The sequence below is a fragment of the Corvus kubaryi genome, unplaced genomic scaffold, assembly GCF_017639235.1.
Source record: "Corvus kubaryi isolate FWS band 111438036 unplaced genomic scaffold, C.kubaryi_AGA036_p1.0 split3-73, whole genome shotgun sequence".
NCBI lineage: Eukaryota > Metazoa > Chordata > Aves > Passeriformes > Corvidae > Corvus > Corvus kubaryi.
The window spans coordinates 40,347,134-40,362,533 of record NW_024582091.1 but is presented as its reverse complement, the minus strand read 5'-3'; the positions used below and the strand labels follow the sequence as shown (position 1 = coordinate 40,362,533).

The window sequence follows — 15,400 nt, the reverse complement described above, 5'->3', positions numbered from 1 at the left end:
GATTTATAATTTGTTGATTTTTTTCCCCCCACAGGCTCCTTTGTAAAGAACTATGGCATGATGTTTAACTTACAGTTTTCAATAGTAAAAAGTTAAAAAAACCCCACAAATGCTGGAAATATGCATTACAACTCTCCATGGTGGCTGAAAGAGTCTGAAAATCTGTGGCCCAGTCTGTTTTCCATTTGTGATTATTTTGTATATTACTTTTTCTTTTCGTCTATTTATGACAGTTTTTAAATGGCTCACATAAAAGGTGTTTTTAAAATCCCTTGCCTTTTACTAGACCAAAGCCTCCCAAACATCAGAAAATGGATTATTTTGGAAGGAGTTCTTAATGAACTAAAAATTGAAGACTAGGCCATTAATCCTTAACATCGGGTGAAAATTCTTCACATTACTCTTTATTGTCTTAATGTCATTGGAAATTAGGATAGGAGAATCTTTCATGAAAAGTGTCAAAAACAGCCACAGCAGAAGAAAACAAATTTAAGAAAAGATGCTTGGATACCAGAAAATTGGAATGATGAGTGATCTTCATCAAGCTCTGGGCTTGGATGAGACTACCTATGTAAATCAGGTACTGAGAATATTTTTTCTGAAAGAACAGACTGTAACAGCAGGGGTTTTTTTGGTCTCCAGTTAGTCCTTCACACTTATCCAAGCTCTGAGAAGATATTTTGGCTATTTCTGGTAGAAGTTGAATGGACTTCTCCTGGCTGACCACCATGTCAAAAACTTGAAGAAAGCTCCTCAGGGAGTAGAAACCTAAAGAAACTTCTAGACATAATAGATAATTTGGGGAGGGGCACTTTTTGTTTATTCTGTTTTGTTTTTTCCCCCTTGATATTAAGATGGAACATCCAACCCCATTATTTACCTATGAACAGTTGATTTCCAGCAAGGAATCACATGGTAATAGTTTACTAGTGAATTGTGCAACTATCACACCAGGCCATTGGAAGGATTAACTCTGATTGCACTGTAGCTTTCCAATATGACTAAATGAAACAAGGGGACGTAAAACAGGTCGATGTGGCCTCCTCTAAAATGACTCAGATCATTTGCAAGTCCTCTGCAGTTTCAATTGCAGTCCTGCAACTAGCCATGGTTATTCATTAATCAGATACTTATAAATACGCAAGGAATTGAGAGGGAGCTTCAATCTGTAAGCAACTCACCTGCAAGAACCTGTAAGTAGGGCTGCTGTATTTCTAAAGGTGTGTCTCAGTTTGAGACAAATTAGGAGGAAACGTCTGAAATGAACATATCCTCTAATAGAAGGCAGGTTTCAGCAGCCCCTCCCCCACAGGTTCGGAAAAAATTTCTTGGAGGAAAGTGAAAAAAAAGCAGTTTATTTAACAAGCAGGGTGCATGCAGGCACAAGAGAATGAATAATGTTAAATAATAAAACCTCTCGCTGTGGAGAAGACCTGGGTAGATTCAGAGTCCTTTCTGTAGGTGTGGCTCTGCTCCCTCCAGATCTGGGGTGTGGTGTGGGCCCCTCCGGGACACGGTGTGGGGCCTCCAGGTGATAGTGTTCTGGACTGGAGCAGAACAGTTCCAGGAGAACAAGAAAAAGCCACAGTCCCAGGAAAACTTCCTTGCCTCAGCTAGCAGGCTAGCTAAAAAGCAAAGAATTTTAACTCTTCGTCTGTCTCTCCTGAGAAGAGGAGCCGAGAGCTGGGGAAAAAGCAGGAAGGTGCTCCCTCGGCTCTGCAGCGGTGAGAAGGCAGGGGAGTGTGTGAGTCCTTGAAAACAAACCACGCTGAAGAATTCGCTCGGCTTCCCCCCGTTTTGTCTCGGACCCAGCTTAAAGGCACAGACTGGCACAGGATTCATGTCTGGGCAATAAGTAGACAATAGCGAATACAGTATGATACAGCCACCCCAGGACAAGGTGTCAGACCCCCTGAGCATGTGCACCCCGGTGGATGTGTGTTAGAGTTACCAGATGACTGCAAACCCTAGGCAAATAAAGCATAATCTTGAAATATGTCCAGAACAAACAGTCTGGTAAAACTCATTTATCTAAACTGGCCCTAACAATGATGCTTCACATCAGGAATTACAGGCAAATCAAGTAGCATTGTACTAAATTTTTGAATCCTGCCATTTCATGCCATGAGATGAAGAGGACTTGTGAATCAGACAAGTGAATCGTTGTTATGTGTGAATTCAAACTGGTCTCATTAGCCACTGGGTTAACAGGAAAGCACATGGCAATTTCCAGGAGAGTGACAGGTGCTACACCTTGACAGTGAGAATAAAGAAATGACTTGGATTCTGTCTGTTTTGAATTTTGTATTTGTAAAAATTAAAATGTTCCTTCAAAACTTGACAGTAGCTTTTAGTGTTCATTTTATCCCCAAACTGCTGTTAATTGTGACTGTTTAGCAGGTATGTATTAATATCAATATAATGCTTCTGAAGTTGCTTTGAATGTCCCTATTGTAGGCAATGTTGAACAGGTTGTATCTCGGTTTTGATATTAGAGTCCCCTTTCTGATTCTTCAACAGAATAGAAATTGGGCTTGTGATTTCTTCCACAGCACTTCTGCAATACAGTTTTTATTATAAATGATGCCACTTTAGGCAGGATAGACACAAGCAAACTGTAAGCTCGGAATTGCTCATTGTAATCAAATTGGCTATTTTCCAAACAATTCACAGTCTCTCTCCCAGTGTGACCTTTCAGAGCCCTGCACTCAGCAAAATAGGGGTATATTACCTTTCATGCACTAGTGTTCATTTTCAGGAGAAAGCCAGGATTATTGTTCAAATTCTGTACAATTACACCTGAGCACCTCATTGTTTTTGGGGGGTGCGGGGGCACACAAAAAAGAGTTGGGTTGGCATTTGGTACAGAGATTTGTCTGGCCTTACATGCAGCAGGGCAGACACAGAAAGCATTAAAAGCACACTCTGCAATAAATACGTGACAAACTGAATGCCTAGAAAGAGAATGGATGTTACTGCCCAGTTTGTCGGGTTATTCTCCCCAAGCCGTGCTGATGCTTTCCAGAGGTGTAATTGGGCATAATGCATATGTTGAGCAGGTGATGGGGAACGATTGGACAAAGAAGATTACTTATTTTAGGTGTTACCTAAACAGGTAAAAGACCAAATGAGGTCTGGAGTTAGGGATCCTTTAAGTTCGGTCATTTGGGCTCTAAACTGTTTCCCACTTTCCTGTTTTTTCCCCCAGCATTATAGCTGCTCTTAAAAACCTTTGGGTTTATATAAATACTTGAGGAAAAATCCAAACAACGATAGATTGCCCATCAGAAAATTATTTACATGAAAACTCCTGCCTAAGCATAATTTTTCCTAAGATGACATCTGCTTTGAAAATACAACACAATTTCATCTCAGATGTAAAAGTAACACCCTCACCTTTTTTTTTTTTTGCTGACACCAAGAGATGCATAACTTGCTGACAGTATGCAGTTAATAGCTGTATCAGTCAATCCTAAATAGTCTATAAATCCATGTACAGTGTAAAATATCATTGATTTATGTAATTGGCAATTTTTAACAATACAATTTTGTGTAACTATGTTTGTTTTTCCCTATTCAGAACCATCTTCCCTGTGAATCTGGAAGCAGTCTCTGATTGTGCTGAGCCACTATGTATTCCATCCTCGTGTTTCCCTGGAGTACAAGTTATGATATATCAGCATTGTCTTTGAGGTCTACCAAATCTGTGGGTATGCAATACACTGAAGTGTGGAGATGGAATGAAGTTGAAAGGACTCATGAATAAAATGTAAGTGGATGATACTTCAAACTAAAGCACAAATACTGCATTGTCTAAATTGAAAGAAATAACTCCTCTTGCTCAAGTAGGAGCAGTATCAGTAACAAAAAGCTAGGATTATTGTGGCCTTTGGTCTGAGGCTCAGCTGTTATCTGAGAGTGGCACACAGACCTGCTGGAATGCTTTCTTTCCACATGATGTTCACAGATGAACTTTGGTGAAGAAAGTAAATAATGTACAGGGTAGAGAGTCTTACAGATCTGTGTGAGAAACTTTGCCAACTCTAAGCAATCCCCCACAACCTGCAGCACCTACAGAAATAAATAAGGTTTTCAATCCAAAATTAATGATAAATGGAAAGTGCTATTCTGCCCCTGGCATTGCCAATTTTCTCTTCCTTTTCAGGGAACCTGATTATTCATACTTAGTATAGAAACATACTGCATGAGGTAAATAGGTACCAAGGCTAGTGCTGGTTTTGAACATAGATCATCATTTTACTTACTCCCTTACATCATTTAACTCTGTTCTGGTGACCCTGGGACCTGGTAATACACACTGCAACCAATAACCATAACCCATGATCCGTATAGAATACGTGAAGGATGGTGGCAAGTATGTAATTTATTACCTTCTGTAGTGCTGTGTTATTATTATGTGACTGTTATAGCATTCATAGTTTGACAGATTCCTATTAGCCAGTCAGTCAGAGTATGTAGTGTATTATTTTACCAATACCTGATGCATATCAATAAAGTGGGTGAACACTGCTATAAAAGAACAGCTGAATTGGCTTGGATGTTGTAATCTCCCATTCTGAGTTCTCACCTGAAACATCAGATTAAGTGGACTGATACTTTTGTAAGGCTTAGAAAAATCTGGGTAACTTTCTTCTCTCTTTGTCCTGAATCCTTGAAAAGAAGTGTCAAAACAATACAAGAGGTTATTTTCACTGTCCTACCACTCCAACAGGAGAACCAAAATTTACAAGAAATCTTGTACTGTGAAACAACCTGCTCTCACAAGATTTCCAGACCATTAACTCAAGAATCAGATTGTTTGGATTAGGTTTGCACAAACAGCCAAGCTTTTCAGGTGCTTATCCAAAAGGCATTGAACCAAATCTTTTGAGGTTTCCCCACATACTTAATACATTATGCAAATATTTACTATATGCAGGGAGGAGAGCAAGATGGGAAAAATCTCCTTGTCCAGGACTAGCAGAATTAGTTATTGCTGGATGAGTAAAGATATAATGATTTCTGCTGGCTGGACAAATACATCAAGAAGGAGAGGAAGCACAGACAGAAAGTGTCACAGGACTGAGGGTGACTAAGAGGAAGCCTAGAGCTGGAAAGCAGTCAGTTGCTGGAAGGTGGGGAGAGGAGATGGAGCTTCATGTAGCCATGAAACAGTCTCAAATTAGGGGGAATACAGAGCTAATAAAAGAAAAGGATATGAGCAGGGATAGCTGTGATTCTGGGGAGGGGAGCTGGATAGCCCAACCCCTATGCCTGCATGTGGCCAGAGCTCAGGTCACAGCAAGTGGCCTCGTGGGGGCCATAGCAGAGCTGAGCTTGGGGGTATCAGTTCTCCAAGGCACCCATGCTGCTGCTGTTCTCCTGGGGGCAGAATAGCTGCCTGGAGACTGTTACATCTCTGCTTGTGCACTTCATCATCCTGCATTTCTAAGAGACAAAGCTTAGATCAGCCATTAATGTTTATTTCAGGATTGTGAAGTATAATGTTCTGATTAGATGAAATACATCTAAAGAGTATAGATCAAAATTTAAGAAAACACATAGGAAAAATGCAAGTTATCCAGATTTTTTTCTGTTCTTTCCATTGCACAGGCAACCTGACACAACATGTTGTATATAATTCAACCATGCTGTCAGTTTTTACTAGGAACGTAATCAATATGATCTTACAGATTTTAATCAAGGTCTCTGAAACAAAGCACTTATTATATAGATTCTTACCTAATGCTTTGCAGCAGTATGTTAACAAGCTGATAGGGAGTGTAAATCTTTAAGAAGAAACGGTCTGACTGTGAAAAGACTGTGAAAAAACTGTGTGCCTCACCCAAAGTAGACAGAAGGGACTGTGTATAAGGTAGTCCTGCTTCTCCTGCTCCTGAGGGGTAATATAATAATAAAGTACCAGCACAGCTGTGTCCCTTCACAATTTCATTGATGGTCAAGCAAATAAAGTATGATACTTTGCATTACTTCATGATGAACTGCTAAGCAAAGATGTAACCATCAAGGGCTGTAGAGAGGCTCTTTTTTGACATGACTAATGGAAATTTCTGCAGACACTCAAACTGCAGGTGGAAAAACAACAGAATTGTATGAAGTCATGGGAGGTAGTCAAACAACTTCTTTCAATTCTGGTTAGCTGACCTGAGCTAAAACACAGGGTGAGCTTCTCTCCACTCAGCTTTAGACATTTATATAGTAATAATTTAGGGATTACAGTCACAATTTAGGGATTACAGATTAAAGTAGAATTTCTTTATACTCTATGGAGAGAAAAAGGCATTTTTAGAGAGTGATCCTTTCTATTGGTTTTAGATGTCTTCTGTACGGTAAGCTGGTTTGGGACCTCATATTTATTATTTTCATAAACAAATATAAGTTTCAGCTAAAGTGACTACACTTATGGTGATGTCTAATCAGAAAAATACTTCCCTCTCCCTCACCAGTGATGTTAACAGTTTATTCATTGTATCTCGCATCAGCTACGGCATCACGATATGTTTTGCATGAAGGTACTCAAATTTTTGAAATAAACTCACAAGAGGTGCTTTGTTTTCTGGTCAGTTTAACAAGCTGTCCAAGAAAATGGTGGAATCACCATCCCTGGAAGTGTTCAAAAAATGTGTGGACATGAGACTTGGGGATATGGTTTACTGGTGAACATGGTGTGCTAGATTAATGCTTGGACTTAATGATCTTACAGGTGTTTTCCAACCTTAACTGTTCTATGAATTGATGATTCTGTTATTTTTTTATAAGCTCTATCAACCTCGGGAGACTGGCAGAAAATACGCAAGTTACCCTGTCTTCCACAGAGTATTTAACAGTATGTTGGAGAGCAATGTGCATGGGATGTTCCTCTAAATAATTTTCTTCTACATCTTTGATACAAACCAAAACATTGTTCCTCAGTGGCACACCGCTGGGTTTGCATTTTGATCCCGCTCTAGACAAACTAAGGGGATATGTGGAAAGAAGAGTGGGAGATCATTATCACGGTATCTCCAGGGAAACCACTTGCAAGATGAGGCACCACTGGGTGGGACAGTGCTGTTAATGGGGTTGGTGATGCCACTCCAGAGAGGCTGCCCTGCCTCTTGCATAGACATGGTAACTCACAGACATTACTTTCAGAAAGGATTTCAGCACAGACTACCTACTGGAGTACCTATTCAAAGTCCCTGGTGGTCCTGTACATTGGATGGCTCCAGTGACAGCTCTGCTGTTTCTATGGAGCTTGCTGTGTTCTAGCTGTCTCTTCTGCAGCTGCCCCTCCACAGACAGCCGACACAAACCCTTCAACAGTGAAGCTGGGCTAGATAGCTCACATATGGTGTGTGGTGCTCTAGACTAAGGAGGTGGACAGACTTTAAAGTACTAAAATTTTTCCCAGTGACATGTCCTTAATATTAAGCTAAGTGTGCCTCACAAAGTACAAGCCCACAGTAAATAGAAAAGGGTCTGCTGCATCATCGAATGAAGTCCTCCAAAATCTCAGGAAAAAACATGTTATACATATTTCCATTATAGAAAGAACCAGCTTAATCTTAAAAGTATGCTCTTCTGCTGTTTCCCGGGGGGCCCCCCCGGCCCTTTTTTTTTTTTTTAACACAGAAGGTACAGGTGACTGTAAAGAGTCATCAGAAAGTGCAGTTACTCAGAAAATTTCCCACTTCTAGCTCATGATCCCTAAATGTCACCACTGCTGAGTGCTTAGAGGAGTTTTCAGGTCTGGGTAAACTCTAGCAGGAAGTACATCATTAAAGCAGCCTTAAATCATACATCAAATATCCTCAGCCAAACAGCAGATACTCCTCCTCTCACTATTTTTCACTGACCATTTTATTCAACTCCATCACTTTACCCACTGAGCACTAGGCTTTTGAGTTCCTCTTTGAAGATGCCTGAACCTCTTCTCTGACTGCGTGGAGATGCTACTTTAGGATTAGTTAATGCTGAGGCTAAGTATCTATTTGTAGATACCGTAATATTTAACACAGACATCTAGAGTAGGCTCTCTGATTCTTGCTCTTTTTCATTTAGTACTCTTCATAAATGTTGAGGAAACCAAGGATGGAGAAACTGAGTCTCAGTTCTTCAGTCTTCATCATAGGGATTAATGTTTCAACCAAGCCATAACTGGTGCACAGAAATAAGCTGGCACTTAATTACTTGTTCCTATTGCAAAATGTATGTCTTAGAGCTAAGAAGATCTTCGTCCTCTGTGAAACATGCACCTCAAAAGTGAAAACAAAAAGTGTAGTTTTCTCCAAAATAGTTCTTTATACTTTTCTTCCCCCAAGAAATTTTCTGTGCTGAACAGTTCAGCTAAAAGTGAAACTTTGTTTTTGTTGAAGGAGCCAGCAATATTTATTCTGAATCAGTACAACAGCCCTCCTCTCATGGGAAGCATTCAGGGCCAAATGTCATGTCCATGATACGATGCTGAGTAGAAATTACAGGGCTGTGGCTCACATAACATACCCTTTCCACTAACCAAAATGAAACATGTCATTGTGGAAGGATAAATGGCAATCTTTGGCTGTCATGCACTAGGATCTTATTATAGACACAGAGATAATGAAACTAATGTATCCTGAGGCAGTGTTGCTTAAAAGAGTATCAGAACAGGAGAATGTGTGCTGAATTTCATTTACTGAGACTTTTTCTGATGTTTTAGGGGCTAAATTATGGCAAACTAGATAGAGCCCTAGCCCTTCAGAAGTGAAGTGGTGTTTGGACAGCTGGCAAAAGGATGACTCTGAACAAGGTTTGCCCACCTATTTCTGAAGCTTTTTTTTTTTTTTGGTCAGGAATTGTACACGTACTTATGTGACCCCTTTTATCATCGATCAGTCCTTCACTGACATAAACAAAGTAGAAGGTAGTCTGGGAGGAATTGAACCCCATACAAGTTTTCCACAAAATGATTATATCTGTTAAGCAAGTGGTAGAGAGGATGGCAACACCTGATCCAGAAACTAATAAGGTCAACTAATGCAATTTTTGAAGATGATCAGATGTGACAGAAATAAAGCTCCTCTTACAACTTATCGAGAGTATATATGTTTGGTTTTAGATTCATTCTTGTATATGAGCTATTGCCTCGTGCCTGTTCCCTCCTGATAGACTGGTGTTTTCACTGTGCCAGTTAGGACACCTGCATTTATTTCATGACTCCGTGAGCAAGCAATCTGTAGACTGGACTTTAATGTCTGAGTGGGCACACCATCTTTCTCCAGCAGCTGAAATAACTTATTGTAATGTACAGGAAGCATGTTAATCCTCATAATTAACAAAGTGCTGGGGTTAATACAGGTGAAGAGATTTCAAACACCTTTTAAGTCTATCTGTGATATTTTATTCATTTTCTGTCCACCTTTATTTCCTCTCACAGTAGCTACTCAACATAACTTCCTCCTTATGCTTCAAATGCTGTGGTGTCACTGACAGTTGTAAAGGGAACAAAACAACCTGAAAGGAAAATTTTGGTATAGGAAAGCTGTCTTAGCAGGGTATTTTTTTTATTAATTCAGGAAAATAGCTTGAGACATTTAGCAGAGGACACACCCTATTTTGTTGAAACGGTGATGTTTTTATGATCCCAAGAGGTTTTTAAAAAAACTATATAAAGCCACATGCCCATTGGTCTACGTGTCATTTACTATCTACATTAGGCTGCTACTCAGAAACATCAGCAAGGACTGAATGCTGTTATGCTGGGTACACTTCAAATACATAAAAGGTGACTCCTGTCTCCAGAGTTTAAGCTTTCAATCTGACTGGCTTACTAGCATGTTAGAACAGTCCTGTCTCTGGCATGCTGATTTGTGGCCTTGATCAAATAGCTTAGCCTTTTACTTGCTTAAAAGAAACTACTCCTGCACTTGAATGCATGATAATGTGCATGAGTGACTCAATAGAGTCACTCACACATGCAGAGGAGATGTGTGGGACTGAAACCTTCAGCCATGCAAGCACCATCCTCTTTCTGAGGAGACTATTCTGCTTTACCTCCTGGCTGAGCTCCTCAGGTAAGAGCTTTTTCATCCATTTATATCAGAATGAGTCATCCTAGAAGTCTCAACCTCTGAACCCCGGTGTTTAAGCTACCTGGTTTCTTTGGATTGATTCAGATTTGGGTGACAGCATAAAGATGAGTTCAAGTAGCATATCTGACTGGGTGATGAGTTTGATTAGATGGCATGGATGTCAGCGAGGTTGGAGCAGAGTGAGCTGCAAACCTTTGAAGTCAGCCTATCTGTACCTAAAGAGACCTATTAAGACATACTGCCTTAATCCTTTTATTTCTGGAGTCTGAGCTACATTCTTGGCACTGAAAACTGGAGTATGCTGGCTCTTGTCTCTGCAGACTGATACCCTTAAAAATTTCAGAAAAACACACTGACTCTTCCAGGTGAAAGGTCAAAACTGCCCTATTGCTGTCATCTCTATGTTGTCTTTAAAAGAGATTTCAAGAAAGAAGCATATTGAGTAGAGGTGAGGAGCAGAATAGTGGTGCAGAATGAAGGATTGGAAACATAAGGAGCAAAAACCATTTGGTTTGAGTAGCAAATGCTCACCTAGAATGAGCAACAGTGGAAATGGCAATTGTGGAAGACAATCTTATATTTGTTGAGGAAGGAACATATGTGATGGGAAGACATGAGCCATAGAGCCGATCAGATGACTGCAGCAGCTGAGCTGTGAGTAAGGTGGAGTTGAGGAAGAGAGCTGCTGGGAATCCTAGGTGGAAGAAAATATAGTGTCGGAGCTCCGGAGGAGTTTCTGGGTGAGAATGCATAAACATTTAGAAATGGGAGAAGAAAAGATGGAATAGGAGTCAGTGAGCACTTGGATGTTGGAAAGAGTAAGAATACTACTATAAGTAAAAAAAAAATCTTGCTTCTTTAGGAAAGGCTTCCCATAAATATACCTGTCCACGGAGTTGATAGCTACTTACATATTTTATCTCTGTGTTTTTCAGGGTCAGCCTTGTAATCCATTTTTCTTCACAAGCCAGTGAAGACCTGACTTCTACAGCAGTTCAACACAGTTTGAAAGAGGCCTCTAAGGACAAAGGCTAAAAGCATCTCCTATGAATTCAAGCACAATATGTACTTGTAGGCACCTCTCATCCTTCACAGATATTTGTCTAATTGCAGTTATTTATTAATCTGAAATGCAAAGTGTCCAAGAAGACATTGGACATTGGCAATTTAAGCTGTTCTCTCAACCTTCCTTGAAGGTTCATCCAAAATAGACCCTGAATGTTTGTCATTTGTCAAGGATTCAATAATTGGCAGGAAAGGATAGCTTTGGGCACATATGTTCCTTTCCTCCCTCTCTCTCCCAAACATTGTGATCTTGTTTAGTTTTGTACTGTCATGTCAGCTTCTTCTGTACTTGCTAGGGTTCATCTTGTATCTTGTATCTTGTGATGGCGGTGCAGAAGGTATTCTTGTCACCTTGAACACTTTCCACTCTTTCCTCGTGCTGGCTGCTGTTTCCATGGAAGTCTGTGATGTGTTTTATTCAGAGTATGATTTGTAGAATGTTTGCTTAGAACAGAGGAAGGGAAAAATATCTTCTTCAAGAGAGAGTGAAGTAAAATATACTCTAAATTAAAAAAAAAAAAAATCACCCTCTCTCTAAACCTTAATCCTCAGCTCTACTGTATCCCCAATTAATACCATTCTGTTTAGGACTGAAGTGTTCAATGACAACACGAAGAAAGACATGTCAGGTCACAAACCCAGAACATCAAATATTTCCACTTTTCCTAATTATCACCCAGCCTTACCAAAAAACAGATGGAACCACTTTCAAAGCTTTGTGTGTGCGCCTGTGTGTGTGCATATGTATATCTTATGAATGGCTAATTCAAATCAAACTTGGGATTCTAGTCAAGACAACAGCTTCACTGCCTGAACCAGCTTGTTTCTGTACACTTATCATTACCAAAAAGAAGAAAAACAGCAATCAAGTTGCATTCAACTCCAAAGAAAAAGAATAGACCCCACATTTTCCAATACCAGCCCACTATGCCATACTTGCCTGTGTAACAAACATATGGAGTGGCACATACTCTGGACTTGATTCTGATTGAAATTTCACAACTAACTGTAGCATCTGTAGCTTGACTAATGCAGCTAAAAGCTCAACTAACCTCTTCCCTTTCCCCTTGTTCTTATTGCATGGCTGCAGGATGAAACTTTGTGCATAATAGGCAGAGAGATCCATCTACTTATGCAGGTATGTGCAGCACAAGCTATAGTTGCCCAGGAGCACCACCATACTGCACATCCTCACAAGCTGTAGTGGATTATCCAAAAGAGAGTGCTGCCTACACCCATTCCTTCAGCTCAGCCATGCTGAGACCATTTTAAATATTGCAGAAGCATAATTCTGGTCTTTTCCCAAGACCTTGCAGTGTCGTTCATTACTATGAAGTGTCAGGAATTCAAAGGGAGAAACATGTGAGAACAAAAGTAGGTGCCTCTAGCTTGTAGCAGCAGTGCTGCTAATTGGGACACTGTCGTATGTGTCATTGACTTTTACTAAACACCAGAAACACCTCCAGAAAAATATAAAATGCTAATCTGGCTTTTCCCCCCAGTTTACAGCTGTTTTATAGTGGCTGCCTCTCTTGTCCCTCAGAACGGATATTGTCCAGAAGTATTTACAGACAAAAACAATCTTCTAGGACCCCTCACACTGGGACACAGGCATTAAGGAAAAATAAAACAAAGGAATGCCAGATGCAATGGAATGAACAGTTAAAAGGCAGGAAGGTAACATATGTGCTTCTCTGCCTTGCTCCAACTGGGTGACACACTAATAGGTTTCTTATTCTGCTTTCTTCTGCTAAGAGACTGGAAGACATATGTCAGTTTTCCACCTTAACTGTGCATTTTCTAGTTTGTTTGGATTTATGTCATAACCTTAATGGGATTTAAATGGAATTTTTATATGTGAATAATACTCTGCATTAATGCAAGAACTTTAGGTTGCTGTGCTACCAGCTTGATTTGCATAAAGGTTTTTAAATATGAAAAAAGAATAGCCAGGCTATTGTAGATGGCAAAGTGAAAAAAGACCCACTGGCATAATAGTAAGAGGAAAAGACAACTCCCCCAAAACATTGGCTTGTGAAAGGGTTAATTCTCTGACTCTTAGGTACAACTGGGTGTGAGAGAAGAGCCCAGAGGTCATGCTTGTCATGAATATTTAGTTGCTGGAGGGTCAAGGCCGGATTAAATGGTGAAGCTGGAAGGTCAATGTCATAGGTTTATATTTTATCATAAAACATTTTCTGTTCTAGTGTACTGTCTGTGTTCTGTAAATGTAAATTTTCTGTCAATGCATAGCTCACATGATGTTACACACACCCCACACACTGGGGTGCAGAAGTGTCTGTTTCCTTTAACTGTGTTGTAGATTTTGAGATATCATCTATAAACAATAAACACAAGAAGGTGTCTCACATTGAAAAGTATGCCATTATGCAATTACATATTACGTATGTTTAATATACACTATGTTGTCCTCCTATTTCCAAGTCCTTGTTTACCCTTGAGTATATCAAGTAGGAGAAGGAGAATACTTGCACATTTGGTACTGTTATTTCTTCAGAACATGAACTTGGGGCACAGAGAGTTCTGAAGATTTTTCCTGACAATTTTTTGGGAGTACCACTGCAGCTCTTACTCTTAGTTCTTTGCCTTAAACCTTTGCCTTTACCATCCATTTGGTTTTCCAAGCCTCAGCTGTGTGTGAGCAGTTCTGAGTTACTGATCATTGTGCAGTCAGGGAACTTTCCTGCTGGCATGTTATTCATTCTTAGTGTACTATTATTATTTTTAAATGAATTATGTATATTACACACTTGGTGTACAGACTACTCTGCATGTGAATAATAAAGTACAGTCTTTGCTCAGAAGAGCTGACAGTCTAAGGGATTGATCCAGATTATTCATGGGTGATTTGCTAAGGCTAGTGTTGTGAGTAATCTGTTGATCTGGCCCCAAATTAATTAGATAACTTGATGAAAAAAACAATAGGTCATGCTAGGTAGTGCAGGAGGGAAGGGATGAAACGCAACAGTACATAAAGGCCTAGGAAGAAAGAGGATAAACACAGGCTGGTTTGGATTTGATTCGCTTCTCTTGTGGCAGTGTCTGCATGGAAATGCTGTAAAGAATGGAGCTTGGGCCCTGGAATGAAATGTCAGGTTTCCTCCAAGCCTTACATTTTGTTGTGTGTTCAGCCTGCCCTCATGGGAGGTGATAACCTTGTCTGGACCCAATTATTTTTATTATGGTCCATCTCCACAGTCAGGTCCAGAGGAGTCTTCTCAATAATTTTATGAGTAGGTGAGATTGAATATACACACACAGGTCTGAAGAGCATTGGAGCAGGCTGAGTTAAACCATTGTGGGCAATTGGCAAGTGCAAGGATGGTCAGTGGCTCAGTTTCTTGTGAGTTAGTTCCTTGCCCATGGGGAACAGGACTGCAGCAGCCAGGCGTGTGTATGACTGTCACGTTAAAAAAGCTTGATCATGGGATGATACTACTTTGAAGTCCAGACCTGGCTCTTTATCTCATGCAGAAGCAGAATATGAAGTGTCAGTGTGCCAGAACACTGGTCTTGTGTCGTTTCTTGGAATTCCTGCAGGGCTGAGGGTCAAGCACTAAATTTGAGTTGTGAGATTTCATGCATTGTTACAAATGAATTTAAAGCACTTTATCAGGATTGAGGCCTGGAAAATCGGTGTTTGAGTACGGTTAATTTCTGTTGAATAGTAATCTTTAGTTTGTACTTAAAGGTCCTGTTTGTACTGCTGCAAGTGATGCTTGGACTTGCAGAGACCTTGTTTGCAAGGGTTCTGTGTTCAAAAGCTGCAGTAAGGTATGAAGACTTTGGCAGAAAGAAACCAAAACCAAACCTGTGCATTTTTGCCTGGGAGGTGACCCAGGGCAGATTATCAGTGGAGCTGGGGCAGTGAAGGGCAGAATGGAAGTACCTGTTGCTGGCTTTGGAAGCTCCTGGCTGGTGCAGCTGGTAACATACTGCTTATAACTGCTTGAAGCCATTTCCTGGAACCTGGCTTCTGCTTGCATTTTTTGTGTGATCTAGGCTAAAGGATCTTGACAAGAAAATTCCACTTATAATTATGGACAAAATGATTGTCTCAAATGATTATCCAAGATGCTCATTTCACCAACTGGTGTTGTTTGCAGCATGGAAAGGGTCACAGGTGGCTCAGAAATAATAATGTGGTATTTATGCAGATGGCCACTGTGCTGGAAAAGTGTTAGATGTATTTCACTAAGTTGGTCCCAGATGAAAAACTTTTCTTTAATGTAGAAGCAGAT

General features: G+C 40.2%; 1 long non-coding RNA gene across 1 annotated transcript in view; it reads left to right on the top strand.

Annotated features, from left to right (window-relative positions):
* Nucleotides 1–15,395, top strand: part of LOC121659344 — a 37,255-nt gene extending 21,860 nt beyond the window's left edge. The window contains exons 3-4 of the long non-coding RNA XR_006014291.1: nt 3,581–3,769; nt 11,009–15,395. This is a non-coding gene — a long non-coding RNA (uncharacterized LOC121659344). The remainder of the gene's footprint in view (nt 1–3,580; nt 3,770–11,008) is intronic.
* Nucleotides 15,396–15,400: the final 5 nt, after the last annotated feature.